Here is a 14,547-nt window from a genome sequence, read left to right as displayed (position 1 = left end):
CTGGCTAGAAGATTAGCATCAAAGTCACAGATCTAATATTAATCGAAGAAAAGGCTTGGAGTTTGAGAATTTGAAGTCTTTGTTGAAAGTGCTGTGGTGGAAACTTTCATCACAAAAGTTACATAAATTCAAGCAGGGTGAATTTGAATCCACACAATTGGCAAGATACCACATCTCTCAAGTTTTGTTTTTGTTTTGTTTTCTGTGCTGTATTATCTCTACTTACCCACAAAGAGCTTTCCATCCCTATCACTTAAAGATCATTTCAACCACTGCTCTGTTTGGCCACCATTCTCTTTCTCTCTACAGCAATGATGAAGTGGATACCTTTCCCTTGGTTAAGAGAAATCCATGGTTTGTTGTGTTTGCCAAGAACAAAAATGTTGGAAATCCAGATTAGCAGAGCTGTCACCATTGACATTTTCCACATCAACCACATCCGAAGGGCCAGGATATCTCTCTGTCGGTGATCACATCAGTTCTTCCCAGGTCAGTACCACCAGTCGCCAAACCCAGGTTACCAATGTTGAACGATGAAATATATATATATATATATATATATATATATATATATATATATATATCACAAAGTCAAAGCCATCGTGTGCTAAGGTAACAGATGTGATATGCCAACTTAGATTCAACAGAACAGTTTTAATGTTCACATTAAATTAATGTGGTAAATTTGAATTTTTATTGCGTTTTAGTGTTTAAAATAGACTTTTAAAGTTTAATTTGGCTTTATTATGATAAAAATGTATAAATGTAAAAGAATCTATACTTAGTTTATACTTAGTACGATATGATTCACATATGGGTATTCCCAGACTTTCTCCTGTCTCCCCCCCCAAAAAGAAAAACTATTTGCTCACTTAACTTACTTTTGTTCCCTACTCTCCGCCACGCACCAGAGGAGGGTCTGCTTTTGAGCAGATAAATGGAAAAGACAATACCATGGTGGTGAAGCCTAGCGGACTTGGCCCATCAATCGTAATGAACTACTGCATGCAGAATTTAGTTATTTTATCTCCTGTCAGGGCATACTTAAGTCTGTTCCTTAAGAAAATTTTGAAGGGGAGAAGTTCTCTCAGCCTGGGGGGACTGGTGGATGGACAAAGAGCAAGCCCACTGGTCAGTTTGTCCAGCATCCAATACCCTGGGGCTGCAACCTGCTTCAGGTGCCCCTTGGGACCACAAACTATGGCTCTGTAGGGGCAAAATGAATGTGAGAAGTTTTATAGCTTTGAAGAATTCATCAGAGGGGAAATAATCTACCTGGTGATTTTGAAAATAGACAAAAGGTCTATTTTAGAAAAAGTTACACAGTAGACAATATGTCAGCATGGAAGAAAGAAGTATAGTGGGTTTAAAAGCTTTCAAGTGTTGATATTTCATACGGAAGAGCTTAAAGCCATCTTATTCTCTTTGGACTTAAGGACAAGAGGAGCCTCTGTTGTTGGACAGAAAGGCTTCTTTAGTTTGATACGACTGGAGCATCAGGCATTTATGATGAGAGCCCAGGGAGGAGGCTAAGAGTTAGTGAGGAAGCCAGGTCAGAAGGGACCAATAGTCAATCCTGAGTAGCCATACAGTTTTTGCTAAATCTCAGTGTGACAGTTTGTGTGAATGGAATATCCAGTAAGTATCTTTCACTCAATATTTATTTATAATCTCTTGAGTTTCCTTTTTAAGTTTCCTCCATTATTCCCATGCTTTATGCTCATTTTTTTTTCTAAAAAATAAAACTAAATTTTGTCAGAGGAAGGATTTCATTTTCTTGCCAATAAAAAGACAAATCGAAACTTCTAGTACAATTTCATTAATAGTGAACTATAGAATAATATGTTAAATTTTGTCTAGTTTGTTTTTTTAATGTACAAAGACCAAATTGCTAATTAAAAGTTCCTAAGCATGCAAAACTTAAATACCAAGATTATTAGTTTATTAATAGAATAAACCTTGTAGTAATTTTCAGATCTCGGAATCATTTATTACCTTCTACCACAAAGGGCTAAATATAGAATTTCCTTACTCCTGTAGGAAAAATGGGTAAATGATTCAGACCACACATGAAGAATAGTTTTGCTGTGGTTTTTAGGTATATTCCCACATTTAATGATAAAAACAGAAAGCAATTTAAGAACATTTTCCATGTGTATTCAAAGTGGAAGATACCGCGTCCTCTATACAAAAGAGCCAGCAGTTACTAATTCTGAAATGGGCAGTTAATTCATATCTATGTGTACAAAAGCTCATGGGTGTCCAGGAACACAAACACACACTCAGTGAGCCTACCAGAAATTTTACATTGTTTTTATTTGTGCAATTTTTCAAATGCAGTATATTCCCATAGGAAGAACTGCTTTCCCCATGGTTTCTGCATACACATTGGATCAAGGCAGCCATTTGATTCCTCTCAAAGGACACACACACACACACACACACACACACACACAAAATGACCAAACAACACAGGTGTATAAAATCATGTGACTTCTCCAGCACTGTTTGGCACATAAGAAAAAGCTCTGAAGTAGTTGTTACATCAGCATTTTCCCAATACTGCAAATGCAATTCACCAAGTTGGATGTATCTAGGAAGGATTGGATGTGTCTGGAGAGAGGCAGGCAGTTGTTTCTTATGAGTTGTTATCAGTTCTCTCTCTGTTCTGAAAAATGAAGATTATTTCTCAGGCCCATTAGATGTACATATCTTGACTATGAATTCAGTTGCTATTTCTAAAACAATTCTCTTTTTGAGGGGGGACAAGAATTTCAACTTCCTCACCCTCTTTTCCATTCCACCCCACTCCACTATTATGACCACTAGTAAATGAAGCCAGACAGTGAAGATGTTTTGAAAGTGTTCCATCTTTGACAAGGTAAAATAACATATTACATGATTATGTATCACAAATGAGATTTTGACTGGCCACACAACTCAAAATGGTTCTGTTTTTGCTCTTAGTCTCTTATTTGTATTGCTCTCCAAGGCACAAATAAGAGAGTGAAAAGAACAAACAGCTTTCCAGGAGGATTTTTCTAAGAATTTCAACCAAAGAGCCAAAAGATAATAGCAGAAATCACATTCAAAAGAAACAAAAAAGGGAGAGATCGTAGAATGTTCTGGAAAAACAATTGAAGACTGTGGTCATCTACAGGCTACACCAAAGATTGGGTAAGAAGCTGAGAAGTAGCCCACATTGTGCAAGGGAGCAAATAAACATTTTGTAAACAGGTGTCATTCATTGGGAATTTTAGGAAGCTCTAGGATTGATTGAGATAGTTTAGGCATTAGATCACTTTTCCATGGAATGATTCTAGCAGCTTTCAAGATGTGAGAGATGATATATTATTTTTGTATAGAAGCAAACTCTGATTTCTTAAGGAGAGTATAGGTTAGGAAAGTGACCACCCATGCTTTCTTTTTTATCTTCTTTTCCAGATGTATTTTGTGTTCGTATTCTGTTGCTCTAATGAACTGGAGTATAATTTTGCAAATTTTTGCCCCCATGATAACATACGATGTTTATATAAACCCTAAAGCACCTTTTAGACCTTAAATGACAAATTTGCATAAAAATCTAGTTAGGAAGGAATAGTCATTGTTAGGAAATAATAATTCATTGAATTCATCTAGGAGAGTGTTTTGTTTTTGATGGGTCTTCCCTGCTTATTAGTATAGAAAACTTTAAAAAATTTTATTGAAGTGTAGTTGATTTACAACTTTGTGTTAATTTCTTCTGTACAGTAAAGTGACTCTTACAGATATATACATTCTTTTTCATATTCTTTTCCATTATGGTTTATCACAGGATATTGAATATAGTTCCCGGTGCTACTATAGAAAATTTTAATTTTCATTCTATAAGGCAGAAAGTTAAACAGTCATAAACAAATTAAATAAGTTCAAATAAGGCCAAGATGGAACTGAAGTTTGGTCAGTTGAATTTTTGGCTACTCTTCAATTTAGTTTAAACCACAGTTATCACTGATCCGTTCAGTTGCATAACTCATTCTACTGAAGAATGTTAGTCTCTCCCATGCCACACAAGTAGAGCTGGCTGGACTTTCCCAGAAATGGGGATGCTAAGGAGAATAACGTGGGCAGGGTCAAGGTCTACGATAAAAAACTTCTACCATGAAATATGCCACAAGAACAGAGGTGGAAACCTTCTGATCTGTTCCACAGAATTATTCTTCTTAAAATGTAATTAGCATATGATTTTATTGACTGTGTACTTGAGTTTAAAACTGCAGATACATATTATCCTATATGAAAAATAAGTGCTTCTTATTTTGGTCAACTTGATAATGTATCCCTAATGTTCTAGAAAAACTCTTTGGAATCCTGGTGCCTAGAAATGAGAAAAATACCTAAACTCTAAATTTCACATATACTTAGAACATTCAGGGTAGAAGAGATCAGTTTCATTTTAAACTCTTTCTCAATTTAGTTGACAGCACTGGGGTATCATTTGACTTTCATGTTCTCAGCATATATTGGGCAGTTACTGGGCTAAATGAGGTGAAGGAGGAGTTCATGGTAAAATATCTCTGCCCTTGAGCAATGTATAAACATGTGTATTCTTAGAAGCTTTGTTAACATAGGACAATGTGCTGGTACCTTTGGAATTCACTCAAATATTCTAGCAAATAAGATGTCACAAAGTTATATAGTATTCTCATGGCACAAAAATGTAGACATTTATGATGTGTTGTTTTACGTTTTCAGTGGATTGTTCCATAATAATTGCTGTGTGTGGGTAGCTGTGGTGAATTAGCATTGAGCAGAGGGTAAGACTTTTTCCTCTTCCTCCCATCCTGATAAGCTAACTCCACCTTGCTACCCAGGCTGGTCTGCAAGGTTTATTCCCACAAGACTTTTCCCTTGACAAATTTGCACTTGCTGTCTTTGATTTTAAGCTCCAAAAATCACCTGAGACATATTGTTTCACTTCTGTATCCCACCCAAGTACCTGTCACATAGTAAACTCCCAATAAATAGTCACAGAAAGGAGAGAGGAGGAGAAAAGGATGAAAGGAAGAGAGGGAGGGAGGGTTCTGTGTACATTGTGGTCACTCTGAATACTGTGTGTAGCTCAAATAGTCATAGATCTCTCTCTGTGTTGTTGGTTGACATGTCCTGTTCTTAAGGTGACTAGAACAAACAACCTGTAACTAGGGAGCCAGTCACCAATTCGAAGATCAGATTCCAAAAAATATGTACCTGTCCGATTCGCTGTTGCATGCTCCATAAAATTTGATGTTCAGAGCATTTGAACTTTACTACCTCAGGCCACTTTTTAATAATTTTTCTTTAAAAGGAGTACATCTTTTTTGACTACTGAACACTAGGTAACTGTAATTTCAGTGTTCAGGGTGGTTTCATGCTTAGATCCTAGATTCATTGAGAATGATGCTTATGTCATGTTTCTGTGACATAGATGTATGCCTGTAAAGGCAGTCCCACCAACTGGAAGGAAATAAGGAAAAGAATCTAGTCATGAAAAAATTAGGTGATTGAGGAGGAGAGGGAATCTAAGACATGAGCAACTCACTCTCTACTCTCTTCCTGCACCTACTGCGGGTCTGTTTGCAGGCAACCTGCCCATCTTGTTCCTACCACAGGAAGCCCACTTACACATCTGGCAGCTGACAAGGTGAGTAGAGTACTCAGGGCTCTGTGAGTTATGCTCTACATAAGCGTGGGCCCTCTACTCACTGTGGAAGTTTTTTGTTTTAATTTTTATTAGAGTATAGTTGATTTACAATGTTGTGTTGGTTTCAGGTGTACAGCAAAGTGATCAGTTATACATGTACATATATCTACTCTTTTTTAGATTATTTTCCTATATAGGCCATTACAGAGTATTGAGTGAAGCTTCCTAAAAAACTAAAAATAGAGCTACCGTGTGATCCAGCAGTCCCACTCCTGGGCAGATATCTGGAGAAAACTATAATTCGAAAAGATACATGTACCCCAATGTTCATTGCAGCACTATTTACACTAGCCAGGACATGGAAGCAACCTAAATGTCCATCAACAGAGGAATGGATAAAGAAGATATAGTACATATATACTGTGGAATATTAGCCATAAAAAGAACGGAAATAATGCTATTTGCAGCAACATGGATGGACCTAGAGATTGTCATAGTGAGTGAAGTAAGTCAGACAGAGAAAGACTGTGGAAGTTTGGATTGGCTCAGGCTCCATTCGTAATGTTGCTGGGGAAGATCAGCTGGCTGTCTACTGAGTGGTCTCTTAGGCCAGCATTTCCGGTAGTGAATTCTCCTTTGCTAGGCAACCAGTCCTCAAACTTTTAATATCAGAAAAGTTATCTTGCTAATATTTCATAGTTTAGTCGACTCAGGAGATATGGACAAACGCTCACACAACTTCCAAAACAACCTTTAAAATATTACCAATTATTAAATACAGCAAGTAATGTAACTATCACATGGACCCAAGGACCAAGATATATGCTGTGACATGATGGCACATTCTGTCCCTAAAGTCAAAACACATATAAAGCCAAATTTGTAATCAGAATTGTGCTTAATTAACATGGGATCAGAAAATAGCAAATTAGCTATATGATTCAAGGGGCTAATACCTTCCAACTAATAATATTAGATATATGTGTTTCCACAGTGTTACATATATAGTTGGATGGAAGAATGAATAGACAGATAAACATATATACATAGATAGATATAGATACACACATTCATATGTATTATAATATACACATAAGTATATATTATATATACACATACATTCACGTGTGGATAGATAGTTATAGATGTAGATATAGACATAGATATAGATGATCTAGATATAGATAATAGAGATGTAGAGATAGATATATCTCCATAGGATCAGAACATGGAATCGAATCTATGGGCCAAATAACTTGCCTTCATTTGGGTAGAGATTGGAAAAGTACTAGTAGTCAGTAGCACACTTAAACTTGGGAAAGAGGAGGGCTGACTTTTGCCCTGAGCCCTCAATTTAAAAGGCCCCATTCTGAACTTCTTATCCATATTCATTGGGCTTGGAGTCTGTGAGGCCATCTGGAGTTCATGCCCACCCCACCTTCGAGACAGTGCTCCAGGTATTAAAAACTCCCAAATTCCCTGCTTAATTGTCCCTGAACCTACTTCCAGGTCTCGCAAGGGCCTCTTGCCTAGGTCTGTCCTCCTGAGGGTGGTCTCTGCCACTGCTACACACACCACTAGATCCCAAAGAAGTCAAGGGGTGAACAGAGCTTAGAGAGTGTGGACTGAGACATGCACACAGGTGTGCATGAGACCTCTTCTGGTGCAATTGGAGCAAATTTGGAAATAGAAAGGGCCGGGGTGGTGGTCCTGTCATAGGTTCAGGACTGGGAAGGTGAAGCTAGATCTCCCTGCCCTGCCAAGTTGCAGCTTGGAGTCCTAGGGGTACCAGAATTCTAAATTCAAACCTACCCTGGAGGTCCTTATGAAGGTGTATTTTGTCAAGATAGAAGGTAGAACATATTTAATCTAATAGCATGTTAACCTGATTTATCTTGCCCAGGGTCCTGCAGATGCCATCCTGTTTTTGAACTCTAACCCCCTTTTCCTTCCTTTCTAACCATTTTTCTCAGATATATTAGTATCTAATTTTTTTCTTAGATATATGAATATCTAACTTTTCTTGTCCATTTTATTCACTGTTGCATCTTCAGTGTCTAGAACAGTGTCTGGCACGTGATAGATGCTCAGTAAATACTGATTAAATTAATGAATAAATGCTAATATAATAAATCTAGTTTAAGTCTAAACATAATTATATCATGTCAGGGAGACTTGGTTATTATGATTGAATTATAGTTCAACTTGTATGGTGGAAAGTTATTCATGATATTAGCATTTTACAAACAGATGTAAGATGTTAGGTGTCATATTGATCTTTTCCCAGGTTAATTTGAAATTGTCTTTTCTTCTTTTTTTCCTTTCCTTTCCTTTTCTTTTTTTAGAAGAGAGAGATTTTTTTCCCTTAAGTTTGATAAGTTTGAAGGAGAGCTTATGAGAATTGAGGTGAAAACTGAGGGTAAAAGAGAAATTCCTCATCTCCCCCAAATGAAGTAAATTATGCCTTAAAAGATCAGAGTCAGGGACGTTCTGGATACTTCTTCCGGCAGCTTCCTGTGTAAAATGTCAGGTAAGAAAAAAAAAAAAGGCTATTCTGGAGGAGCAGTGCCTCATTGGACGATGTGAATGATTAGCAGAGTATAACCAGATCTTGGAAATAGAGACAGAGATATAATACATGAGGAATTGAGGAGCTGTATTTGTATCAGTTACCTAAGGCCAGTTAGATAACAGGGAGATTATCTGAACAAAATAACATCTTTAAATGGACAGAATAATATTTATCTCCCTTTCTGTTATAAGCCATTGTCTGTCTCCTTTATTTTTTTAAACATCTTTAATTGGAGTATAATTGCTTTACGATGGTGTGTTAGTTTCTGCTTTATAACAAAGTGAATCAGCTATACATATACATATATCCCCATATCTCTTCCCTCTTCTATCTCCCTCCCACCCTCCCTATCCCACCCCTCTAGGTGGTCACAAAGCACGGAACTGATCTCCCTGTGCTATGCGGCTGCTTCCCACTAGCCATCTATTTTACATTTGGTAGTGTATATATGTCCATGCCACTCTCTTACTTCGTCCCAGCTTACCCTTCCCCCTCCCCGTGTCCTCAAGTCCATTCTCTACGTCTGTGTCTTTATTCCTGTCTGTCTCCTTTAAATGTTACTTGGCATTGGCGTAGGAAAGAGTCTAGTAGATGAAGAAGAGCCACAGAGTTATGGTCTTGTGTAACTTCTTACCAGTTCCTTTAAATATTTCTTATGTGAGGTGGTGTTTCAACTCATCCTAGACTTTGTCAATGGGTATATTATAAATCTCCTTTTACCCATTAAGATATTAAATGTGCTCTAGATCAATCTGACTAATTATAAATAGTACACGACAATCTTATCTGAAGCATGGAAGCAAGATTATATTTGTTCTTTAATTAAATTTGGTCAAAGAGCTAGGGTCAGACATCCACTCAAATATGAAAAATCATTCAAGAATCAAAGCTGTCAAAATATCGAATGACTATGAGATTCATCCATCCTTACTGTTGTGTGAAACAATAGTTCATTCATTCTTATTCAACTGTGAGAATATATTATAGTTTATGTTTCCATTCTACTGTAAATGGACATTTGATATTTTCAACTTAAGGCTATTATAAATAGGACTGCTATGGATATTCTTAAACTTGCCTTTTAGTGCACATATGTACACATTTAGATTTGGTATATGCTTAGGAAGGAGTACAATTTCTGGGTCATAGGGTGAGTTTATGTTTATTCTTACTAGATAATACCAAACAATATTCCAAAATATTTGTAGCAATATTCACTCCCACAAAAACTATAAGAAGATGAAAGAAGCCAGGCACAATAGAGTACATACTGTATGACTTCATATTATATAAAATTCAAAACCAGGCAAAACTAACTGCTGTTGGCAGATAGTGAATAGTGGTTATCTCCAGGAATGAATTGAAGGGGAAAGAAACTGAAGGGAGTTTCTTGGATGCTATTTATGATCTCTTTCTTGGTAATTAAAATGGAGAGTTCATTACAACTGCATCAAAAATAATAAAATACTTAGGGATAAATTTAGCCAAGGAGGTGAAAGACCTGTACACTAAAGACTATAAGACATTGATGAAAGAAATTGAAGAGACAAATAAGTGGAAAAATATTTCATGCTCATGAATTAGAAGAATTAATATTGTTAAAATGTCCATACCACCCAAAGCAATCTACAGGTTCAATGCAATCCCTTTCAAAATATCAATGGCATTTTTCACAGAAACTGAGAAATAATCCTAAAAGTTGTATGGAGCCACAGAAGACCCCAAATAGCCAAAGCAGTCTTGAGAAAGAACGAAGCTGGTAGCATCATGCTCTCTGATTTCAAACTCTACTACAAAGCTAGAGTAATCAAGCCAATTTTGTTCATGTTTTCTGGCATAAAATCAGACACATAGGTCAATGAATTAGAATAAAGAGCCCAAAAATCAACCCATGCATATATGGGCAATTAATTTATGACAAAGGAGGCAAGAATATACAACAGGGAAAGGACAGAATCTTCAATAAATGGTGCTGGGAAAACTGAACAGCCACACGTAAAAGAATGAAACTGGACCATTAATTTACACTAAACACAAAAATCAACTCAAAATAGATTAAGGGCTTGGACATAAGACTTGAAGCCACTAAATTCCTATTTAGGGGCTTCCCTGGTGGTGCAGTGGTTGAGAGTCCGCCTGCCGATGCAGGGGACACGGGTTCGTACCCCGGTCAGGGAGGAGCCCACGTGCCGCGGAGCGGCTGGGCCCGTGAGCCATGGCCGCTGGGCCTGCGCGTCCGGAGCCTGTGCTCTGCAGCGGGAGAGGCCACAGCAGTGAGAGGCCCGCGTGCCGGAAAAAAAAAAAAAAAAAAAAATTCCTATTTAGGCAGTAAGCCCCTTGACAGCTGTGTTAATGATGATTTTTTTTTTTTTTGGATTTGACACCAAAAGCAAAGGCAACAAAAACAAAAATAAACAATTGGTACTACATCAAACCAAAAAGCCTCTGCAGAGCAAATGATACCATCAATAAAATGAACAGGCAGCCTATGGGATGGGAGAAAATATTTGCAAAACATATATCTTATAAGGGGTTAATATCCAAAATATATAAGGAACTCATACAACTCAATAACAAAAAACCCAGCAATCTGAGTAAAAAATGGGAAGAGGAACTAAATAGACATTTTTTCCAAAAGAAGATGTATACAGTTACCAACAGAAACATGAAAAGGTGCACAGTATCACTAATCATCAAGGAAATAAAAATCAAAACCACAATGAAATATCACCTCACACCTGTTAGAATGGCTGTTATTAGAAAGACAAGAAAAAACAACTGTGGGCCAGGATGTGGAGAAAAGGAACCCTTGTGCACATTTGATGGGAATGTAAATTGGTGCAGCCACTTTGGAAAACAGTATGGAGATTCCTCAAAAATATAAAAAATTAGAACTACCATATGATCCAGCAATTCCACTTCTGGGTATTTATCTTAAGGAAACAAAAACACTAATTCAAAAAGATATCTGTATCTTTTTGCAGCATTATTTACAGTAGCCAAGACATGTAAACAACCTAAGCATCCATCAATGGATAAATGAATAAAGAAAATGCATCATATATAAAAATATAAATATAATGAATATTCATTATAATGAATTATATTCATCAGTGAAATATAATGATATATATGTAGATATATAATATTCCACCATATTTATGATCCATCATGTATATATGATGGAGCATTATTCAGCCATTGAAAATAAGGAAATCCTGGCATGTGCAACAACATGGATGAAACTTGAGGGCATTATTCTCAGTGAAGTAAGTCAGATAGAGAAAGACAAATAGTGTATGATCTCACTTATATGTGGATTCTTAAAACAAAACAAAGCAAAACAAAACTGAAGTCATAGGTACAGAGAACAGATTAGTGTTTGCTGCAGGCAGGGAGTGGGTGGCGGGCAAAATGGGTGAAGAGGATCAAAATATACTTAAGCAACAAGGATTTACTGTACAGCACAGGGAATTATATTCAATATCTTGTCATAACTTATAATGGAATACAATCAGAAGAAATAACTGAATCACTGTGCTGTACACCTGAAACTAACACAGTATTGTAAATCAACTCTACTTCAATAAAAAAGTACAAACTTCCAGTTATAAAATAAATGTCATGGAGATGTAATGTACAGCATGGTGACTATAGTTAATAACACTATATTGCATATTTTAAAGTTGCTAGGAGAGTGGATCTTAAAAGTTCTCATCACAAGAAAATAAAATTGTAACTATGTGAGGTGATGGATGTTAACTAGACTTTGTGGTGATCATTTCACAATATATACAAGTATTGAATCATATTGTACACCTGAAACTAATATAATATTATATGTCAATTATACCTCAATATTTTTTTAAAATAAATCAAGTAGACAAATGATCCTTAGGAACAAAAAAAAGTTCATATTTTGAACATTCATCAAGCTGTACACTTATGATTTGTGAAATTTTTGTATGTTTTTATAAACTCAGTAAAAGGCTATTTAAAAATATATCTATTAAATAAGCTGCTTTGCTTATTTAAGGAATGAGGAAACTAATCCTCATTTTAAGCATTGGTTAGACAAATAGTTGGTAGGAAATTTAAACATTTTACAGAAGATTGGATGAAGTGACTTTTGGTTATGTAATATTTTGACTCTTAGGTTATGTAATTTTCTGATGCTAGGCTAAAATTTCCAGTATCTTCAATCATTCTTCAAATAACTTGGTTTCATGTCCATCCACCATCATGACCAATTTCTTCTGAAGGCCGATGGTTCTCCAAGAACAGATCCATCAGCTTTTTTGTTCTAATTGCCACATAGTATCCTCAGATTTTATGAAGTTTCATTGAAGTGTTTTGGTACGTCTGCTGTGGGTCTTTGTCAGACAGTCCCCAGCAGCAGAAAACTGGAGCTCATTCACGCTTGATGTTGCCCGCTTCTCTCCCTCATTTTCCAAGCTGTGCTAACTGTTCAGTGTTTTGGGGCTGCTGTTGCCATGTTGTTTGCTATTTCAGTCCTTTGGGTTCTGGGGATGTGAAGGGAATACTAACAGAAATACTAAAAAGAAAAGGAGGAGTGTAAAAGCAGGCAGAAAAAGAAAGTTCTTTTTTACAAAGGGAAGCTAGAAGTAATTTGATGGAGGAGGCCACAGCAGAGAATCCAAAGCATGGGATTCATGAGATAAAGTGACTCTCAAGTGAGAACAAAGTGTGACAGAGGAAATTCAGTCCTTAAGAGGTCCTGGTAAACTATGAATATGGAGCACAACTAAATTTTAAAATCTTGCCTGGAAGCTACTAAGAAAAATTAAAACATAGACAGTCTACATCAAAAACAAACAAACAAAAAAAGAGTTTAGGAAGCTTCCTGAAGATTTAGTCACAGAAAAAAAGCAATTTACACCTTTATGTTCAGGTTGGGGTTTAAAAGATGCCATCCATTTCACTAGGTGCCACTGAATACCTGGAATACGGTTCCTGTTTATACATATGGTTGGCTATTCCTGTCTTGCCTTCTATGAGGCCTTCCTATATCCGTAGTTACCTATTTTTTGTGTGCATTAAATAGATTTCTGTCACTTGGAACCAAAAGAATACTAGTACCCAAATTGGCAAATGTTTAAAGAAAAACAGAACTTTGGAGAAAATATGGAACTAACTCGTGAGGGCTGAGAGCAGTGAGTATTTCCCCATTCTAGGATCAGAATGAAAAACAGTTAATTTTTGGTAACGATTACCTGATTTGTCTCTTGGGATCAGATAATATGCTCTTTGAGGCTGAAAGTTTAAGAATTTTGTGGGAAATTATTAGATTATCAGAGTTACTGAATATTTCTCATGGCCTCCATAGACATATTTCAAGAGGGCAAGAAGTTCCTGTCCAAGGTTACTTTGCTGAAAAATAGAATTGGAAATAACAGGATAAGTATATAACTTTGTTATAAGGAAGATCTTAAAGTGCTTAAGATCAGATCATCATTGGTCTTTCTGAGCTACAATATTAGTATAGTGTTTTTTTAATAGACTCTGCTTCTGATGCTAAAGATAACACAGGGTTACGGTTTAAAATATAAATACACAGAAAAAGAGGAGGTGAATCAGAGAACCCCAATTTCATAGTCTCTTGCTATCAAAACACCTTTTGATAATTGCTATCATATGTAGTTCTGGTTGGGAATTAACCTTGGCATTGGATCATTCTAGAACTGTGCTGTCCAATATGATAGCCATTAGCCACATGTGGCCATGTAAATTTAAATGAATTAAAATTAAATAAAATTTAAAAATTTAGTTCCTCATTGGCTCTAACCACTTACCGAGTGCTCAGTAGCTATATGTGCCTGGTGCCTACCATATTGGATAGCATAAAATAAGAATATTTCCATCATTGCAGGACATTTTATAGGATAGCTCTGATGTAAAATAAATTCATTTTTGGGAAAAAATATCTAGCTGCTCCAAGTCAGCCTACTGTGTTTTATTTGTGCTCCAAGGCTGATAACTTTAAATAAATATTAGGAAACTGGACAGTGTCTTGAGTTTGTAGTTCGGTCTATATTAGACGACACGATTTCCTATATTGCTAATTAGTAAAGAGTGTCTGCAATAGTGATATTGAGCAACAGCCACTTAAATTCTTAGGGTAACTGTATGATCAAAAAGATTCTTAGGGCTTCCCTGGTGGCGCAGTGGTTGAGAGTCCGCGTGCCGATGCAGGGGACGCGGGTTCGCGCCCCGGTCCGGGAAGATCCCACATGCCGCGGAGCGGCTGGGCCCGTGAACCATGGCCACTGAGCCTGCGCGTCCGGAGCCTGTG

Source organism: Physeter macrocephalus, chromosome 4 (assembly GCF_002837175.3).
Source record: "Physeter macrocephalus isolate SW-GA chromosome 4, ASM283717v5, whole genome shotgun sequence".
NCBI lineage: Eukaryota > Metazoa > Chordata > Mammalia > Artiodactyla > Physeteridae > Physeter > Physeter macrocephalus.
The sequence above is the reverse complement of the archived record's forward strand: the minus strand, read 5'-3'. Positions refer to the sequence as shown.